Here is a 7,500-nt window from a genome sequence, read left to right as displayed (position 1 = left end):
TTATTGAAGCTTTAGGCTGTTTTTTATACATTTAAGATTATGTTGAATATTTCCAAGATAGTATACGAGTGAGTTTCGGTGATTTAGGTAATCGATTCTCTTGGTGCCTAGGCTAAGTTGCTTATGGAGCCTTAGTATACTTTCTCATACTCCCCGGTTGCTTTCTTTTCTTCGGAGAAGGTATGCAATCCCTTTCCCTCTGTTTAAGCCTTGGGCTTATCCCTAAGTGGTTTTTCTGAATTAGCTTTCGATAAAACTATACTGGGGTGTTACTGTACCTTCCTGTTTCAGTAAGTCTGGTTTCAGAGAGGGACAGAACATCAGAGTTTTTAGTCTGAGTCTGTGTTTGTCTGGCTTGGGGTAGAGTCTTCCTCGCTGGCCTGACACAGACATAGGAGGCTTAGCCTCCTTAGGTCACTACCTAAGGTTTCTGTACGAGATGATTCCTTCTTTTGTGATCTAGCAGACTAGTCCTTGTTGCTGTTCTCGGGGGAGGATAAGATCCTTTCCATGGGAGTAGTAACACCTTCCTTGCTTTGGTTCTTTGGGAGCTGGCAAGTATTGCTGGCCTCCCTCCTTGGATCTCCCTTAGGCTAAGATAAGTTTTCTTGGCTGTGGGTGATCCTTCACTAAAGCAAGGTTGGTAGGACCCTCTTTTGTCCCTTCCCCCTCTATCTCCGTAATGGCCTAGCCATTACAGTACTGTACGTCGTTCTACATCTGGACCTAGGATAGGTTAGGATGTGGAATTGACCCAGTCCTTTGCCGGCCGGCAGAGTCTGCCGGCCGGCAAGGGTCTTCTGCTTTGAGTGCTGCCCGGACCTCCCTTGGTCCCTCATCCATGCCTGCCTGTGAGCCAGACGGCATTGGTCAGGAAGCCTGAATTAGATTCTCCCCTTCCTTATATGCACTCTTTCGGATTGCCGGGCTTGGAGGTAGTTTACGCTCTTATCCCAGCATCCATTCTGTTTTCTTCTAGTGCTGTACCCGACCCGGCTGCCGGCCTCATAGGCCGGCAGCCGGGCAGTCGTAGTCCTCTGGTTCTTTTGCTGCTGGCTGGCATCGGTTGCTTACCTTTGCCGGCCGGCTAATGTCAGCCCTTGTCTGCCGGTCACCAGGAGCAGTGGCCGGCAGCCGGGTGCTACCTTGTGTAGCCGACATTGGCTGTTGCCGGCCGGCAGTTACTGCCGGCCGGCACATGCATTTGAACCAGCGTTTTGCCGCCTTATAGCTGTTAAGTAGTATACTTTAAAGCTAGTTTTGGTGTGTGCCGGCCGGCACATAACCTTCTATACTGTACCAGTATTCTTCAGTATAACACATACTGTAAGAGGAAAACTATAGTATAAGTTTTGGTACAGCACTGTGTGGTCTAACACTTTTGTGTTGTCTTGCACAGCCCTTTGCTGTTGCCTTACAGATAAGAAAGTGAGTGCTTTCTTGTCTATTATCCAGGATTTTAAAATCATTGCTTACGTGTGAGCTACACCTGTTTCCTCTGGAAACTTTTCATTGGTTATTCTAGAAGAGATTAACCATACGATTTTATTATCTGGAAGACTGCAACAATTGGTTGTGAAGGAAACACAAGTGTGTGTCTTTCCTTTCTGAATTGTTATGCTAAACTGTGCATATCCAGTGATACATAGTTCACTTGATACTCATGGAAATTTCTTCTCTTTACAGGAGGACCCTCCAAAGTGCGGAAGTGTTTTCTACAACGTCCGCAGTAAGAACCTCTGCGGACATGAGTTTTGTAGGAGGCACGCAGCATGCGCTGTCTCCAAGGGTGATCTCCAGTATTGGGACCCTCAGGTATGTACCGTGTGCACTAACCTGATTACTGAGGCCTTTGATTCCCCTAGGACGGCGGAATCAAGGGATATAGCAAGGGAGAAGCTTCGTACCTGGGTAAGGGGCTTCCAGAAAAACACCTCTGGACCTTATCTTCCAAGTGAGAAGATGAGGGCGTATCTTTTCCCTAGGGCATCAGCTGATGCAGTGATTCCCCAGCCTCAAGAGGAGATCCCTCAAGTTCAGATCCAGGTGGATGCTGAAGTCGCGGTCGCTTTGCAAGACATCCAGTTGGATGACAGGATGTCTGACGTGGACGAGCGTCTGGAGGAAGACCTCCTGGCAGGAGGCCAGGATGAAGTTCAAGCCCCAGACATTGTAGAGGAAGAGGCCGACGAGGTGTCGGCTACTCCGGTTCAGATCCCGGAGCCTATTCCCACAACTTCGTCCGCCCTCCCAGTAGAGCTGGGACAGGCCCTCTCCTCCATTGTTGGAATGATCCAACGAATGCAGAAGGAGAATCAGGAGAAGGTGGCTGCAATGGAACTGCAGATGCAGAGGCTTGCAGCGTCACATGGGCCCCAGAAAAGGCTCAATGTGAAAGACCTTCCCTTGTGCTCAGATGCTAACCCATGGAGGTATGCTGAGCACATGCCGATGACGACTGAAAAGATCTTCATCTCGGATAAGTTGGGTTCAGTTCCCCTAGAGGAGGTGGAATTCTGGCCCAGCAAGGGGTCATATCCGGACTGTTATGTCCGGCTGAGGAAGGAACCAGCTTCAAAGGAGGAGACAGAGCCGAAGGAGGTCATAGTGATAGACCATGCTAAGGCTCAAGCTTTGCTTTCATCCTCGATGAAAGAGAGGGGCTTCACGAACTCAAAGGTGGCTGCATTGAGTAAGAAGCTCCCTTCCTTTGTGTCCTCTCCTGCTAGAGCCTTCCCCTTTTTGCAGAAAGGGTTTGCGGCTGTGTTAAAAGCAGTCGAGGCTGGCAAGCCTTGCCCCTCCTTGGAGGAGTGTAAATCCTTGTCGCTGGCCCTGCCTATGGACCACAAAGACTGGAAGGACGTCCATCTTACCTTCTCAGTTGGGAAGTTAGAGGCTGATATTGCCGGACGTCAGTTCGGCGAGGACCTCCCTAAGCTGTCTGACTTTCTTTTGCGGAGAGAGCTCAAGACAAAAGAAAGACTGGCTGCCTCAATGTCTCTTCAGACTACTCTTGAGACGATGGCAAGTGACCCCAAGGTCCATGAAATGTTCATGGTAGTGGCCAAGACTCATCTGGCCACAGTGACGAAGGATCTTTATAGCTTCGTCAGGGCGAGGAGAGCTTGTAGGGAGTTCGTGTTCACCTCGGCTAAGGTGAGGCACGAGCCAAGGAAACTAATCTCCTCCAACATTTGGGGCAAAGACCTTTTCCCTACCGAATTGGTCAAAGAAGTTGTTGATAAGGCCGCCTCGGAGAATAGAAACATTCTCCAGAAGTGGGGCCTGGCTATCAAAAGAAAGTCTTCCCCGGATGAGGGTCCTCAACCAAAGAGGAAGACTATGAGGACTAGGCTACCGTCTCGGCCAGCCAAGCCTCTTAGACAGCAACAGCAACTGCAATTGCCATTGCCTTCAGTGCCCCAGATGGTGGCACAAACCCCGACCACATTCCAGTGGGTACCCCAGGCTGTGTCGACACAGTCCACGTCATTCACCCCAACGTTCGAAGGGCAGTTTACTTCCTTTCGAGCAAAGCCTAGAGGAGCATCCAGAGGCTCGTCAAGGCGCCCCTCAAGGGGAAAGGGATTCAGGGGTGGTCGCGGTCGGGGAGGCAAGACCTCAGGACGGCAGTCCAAGTGAGATGATGCCGGTAGGCGGGAGACTTCAGATTTTTCGGGATCGGTGGACCTTCGATCCCTGGGCCCACAGCCTACTCAAGAACGGACTGGGCTGGAGCTGGTACAGCACTCCACCCCCGTGCCCTCGGTTTTTCCAACACTCCACCCCCGTTCTGGAGGAGTACGTTCAAGAACTGTTGGAGAAAAAAGTGATCCGAAGGGTGAAGTCCATCAAATTCCAAGGGAGGCTGTTTTGTGTTCCCAAGAAAGACTCGGAAAAGCTCAGAGTCATTCTGGACTTGTCGCCACTCAACAAGTTCATAGTGAATTGCAAATTCAAGATGCTAACACTGCAACACATAAGGACCTTACTGCCCAAGAGGGCATATACCATCTCCATAGACTTGTCAGACGCCTATTGGCACGTTCCAATCAACCGTCGACTCTCCCCCTACCTAGGGTTCAGGCTACAACGAAGACTATACGCCTTCAGAGCCATGCCATTCGGGCTAAATATAGCCCCAAGGATTTTCACGAAGCTTGCGAGCGTAGCTCTCAAACAATTACGCCTAAAGGGAATTCAGGTAGTAGCCTACCTGGACGACTGGCTGGTGTGGACAGCATCCGAGACAGAATGCTTGCAAGCTTCCAGTCAAGTGATCCAGTTCCTAGAGTATCTAGGCTTCAAGATTAACAGAAAAAAGTCTCGACTTTCTCCATCTCAAAAGTTCCAGTGGCTGGGAATCCACTGGTACCTAATGTCACACCGTTTCTCCATCCCGGCGAAGAAAAGGAAGGAGATAGCGGGTTCTGTCAAGAGACTTCTAGATTCCGAAAGGATATCAAGACGCGAACAGGAGAGGGTACTGGGCTCTCTCCAGTTTGCTTCGGTGACAGACCCAGTGCTAAGAGCACAGCTAAAGGATGCAACCGGAGTTTGGAGAAGTTATGCATCAAACGCGCGAAGAGATCTGAGAAGACCAGTTCCGCTTCGGCTACGTACTCTTCTCAGGCCTTGGTCCCAAGCCAGACATCTAAAGAAGTCGGTTCTTCTTCAGCCACCTCCCCCGTCGGTGACGATTCACTCAGACGCCTCGAAGGAGGGATGGGGAGGTCACTCTTATCGGAAAAAAGTCCAGGGGACTTGGTCCAAGCTATTCAAGACCTTTCACATAAACTTTCCAGAAGCTATGGCAGTGCTCCTTACCTTAAAGAAAGTCTCCCCGCGTCACTCGATCCACATAAGGTTGGTGATGGACAGCGAGGTAGTTGTGAGATGCTTGAGTCGACAAGGATCAAGGTCACCACCTCTCAACCAGGTGATGTTGGCCAGCTTCTGATTGGTGGAAAAGAAGAAGTGGTACCTGTCGGCAGTTCACCTTCAAGGAGTCCGCAATGTGACAGCGGATGCTCTATCCAGGTTCACACCGATAGAGTTGGAATGGTCCTTAGACGCAGGATCATTCTCCTTCATTCTGAATCAAGTCCCAGAACTGCAGATAGACCTCTTTGCGACGAAAGACAACAAGAAGTTGCCCCTGTACGTGTCCCCGTACGAGGACCCCTTAGCGGAAGCAGTGGACGCGATGTCCCTCGACTGGAACATATGGTCCAGGATTTATCTGTTCCCTCCTCACAACCTTCTGTTGAGGGTCCTCAACAAACTGAGATCCTTCAAGGGGGGTAGCGGCAATAGTGGCCCACAAGTGGCCGAACAGCGTGTGGTTCCCCCTGGCATTGGAACTACGGCTGAAGTTTGTACCGCTACCAGATCCAGTTCTGACCCAGCGAGTCCAGAAGTCAACTGTCTGCGCTTCATTACAGAAAACCCGGACCCTGCAGCTCATGATTTTCTCTCCCTAGCGGTGAGAAAGCGTTTCGGGATTTCGAAAGCCAGCATAGACTTCCTGGAGGAATATAAGTGCGAATCCACTAGAAGGCAATATGAGTCATCTTGGAGAAAATGGGTGGCCTTTGTCAAGGCGAAGAATCCGCAGGAGATCTCGACAGACTTCTGCTTATCTTTCTTCATCCACCTCCATGGTCAAGGGTTGGCAGCTAACACGGTTTCGGCGTGTAAGTCTGCTTTGACAAGACCCATTCTATATGCCTTCCAGGTCGACCTAGGTAACGAGATCTTTAATAAAGTTCCGAAAGCCTGCGCTAGGCTCAGCCCTTCAGCACCTCCAAAGCCCATTTCATGGTCTTTAGACAAAGTTCTTCATTTCGCTTCTCTGTTGAGCAATGAGGAGTGTGCGTTAAAGGATTTGACACAAAAAGTTATTTTCCTATTTGCACTCGCGTCCGGGGCCAGGGTTAGTGAAATTGTAGCCCTCTCGAGAGAGGCAGGTCGTGTTCAGTTCCTGGATGGGGGAGAACTGAACCTGTTTCCGGATCCTACGTTTCTCGCCAAGAATGAGTTACCCACCAACAGGTGGAGTCCCTGGAGAATCTGCCCTCTGAAACAAGATGCATCTCTATGTCCAGTAGAATGCCTAAAGGTCTATCTTCGTAGAACTTCAGACTTCAAGGGTGGTCAACTATTCAGGGGAGAAACATCAGGCTCAAATTTATCTCTGAATCAACTCAGAGCGAAAATGACATATTTTATTCGCAGAGCGGATCCTGACAGTACACCAGCAGGTCACGATCCGAGGAAAGTTGCCTCATCCTTAAATTTCTTTAATTGTATGGATTTTGAACATCTCCGTTCATACACTGGCTGGAAGTCTTCCAGAGTGTTCTTTCGCCACTATGCGAAGCAAGTAGAGGAACTAAAGAGATCTGTGGTAGCAGTGGGTCGCGTTGTTAACCCTACTGTTTAACTCTGCGAGGAACAGTGGTTTTAATTGGGACGATTAATTCCAGGGTGAGTGTGTAGTTACATACAGTACTATAAACTAAGTGAGGGCACTGAGTTGCCCACGTAGGTCTTGGGACACACATCCGGGATGTCGGGCTGGTGACCCGAAACCTTCATTCTTCGGCTAATGTTGTCATCTAAATGCTGTGTGGCTTCCTGGGTCCACTCAACTATAGTTTCTTTCAAGTTCTCGTTACAAATAGTTTCAGGCTTTGGTGTTGAAGACCTGCCTCTCTGCATGCTCAAGCCTCCATTCAATAAGGCACTGTTGTAATTCCTACAAAGACTACTGGCAGGAGCTATTTTTTCTAAAGAGGACCCGGCTAGTGTAGGATTGTCTGGAGGTTTAAGAGACGCTGGCATCCCTGGATTGATATGATGAGCGGTCAGAGTTGCTTCCTCCTCTTCTTCTTTTCCTTCTTCATCTCTCCTCTGCGAGGCCTGGCACGCCATCTATTTGGAATAAATGTGCGCAAACCAATTGTTACTAGCAATTCATCCCATGAATTCAAATAATTTTTCAATGTAAATGACCGGTTTGCACGTATTTTTAATTACTTTTAAGTATAAATGTTTGCCTCTGCTATTTAGTTTAGCTATTGATACATAATTCATCATGATAATTTTTCAACTTCCTTTTTAGTTTTAAAAGTGAAATGTCTATGTATGGTAATTAAAAGTAAATAATGAATCTATGGGTCAAAAGGTACAGTAATGGACACTGGCGGTGTGGAAGTTTTCTAATAAAAGTGATATACTCTGTCTCATAAATATAAGAGAGCAAGCCACTTTATAGATATGAAGTCAATGAATTAGAGCAAAGAGAGCGGAGATAATAAGGAGATTGTTGCTGAATCAAATTCCTAAAAGTAATAAAACACTGATGCTTTTCTTTAAAGATAGAGAAAATCTCACCTGATAATGGGAAGGAGAGGACACAGTGTCTGAACTTCCAGTTTTGTCCTCTTCATCCGTCGTAATTCCTGGAGTTGATGCAGGGGTGTAACAAGCCTTGTA

At 48.4% G+C, this 7,500-nt stretch overlaps 1 pseudogene; it reads right to left on the bottom strand.

Moving 5' to 3' along the window:
- Nucleotides 1–6,513: 6,513 nt before the first annotated feature.
- The window catches only part of LOC137659728 (nephrin-like), a 40,525-nt pseudogene continuing 39,538 nt past the window's right edge, over nt 6,514–7,500 (bottom strand).

Source organism: Palaemon carinicauda, chromosome 20 (genome assembly GCF_036898095.1).
Source record: "Palaemon carinicauda isolate YSFRI2023 chromosome 20, ASM3689809v2, whole genome shotgun sequence".
Classification (NCBI taxonomy): Eukaryota; Metazoa; Arthropoda; class Malacostraca; order Decapoda; family Palaemonidae; genus Palaemon; species Palaemon carinicauda.
Note: the sequence above shows the minus strand (reverse complement) of the source record. Positions and strands in the feature narration are given on the sequence as shown.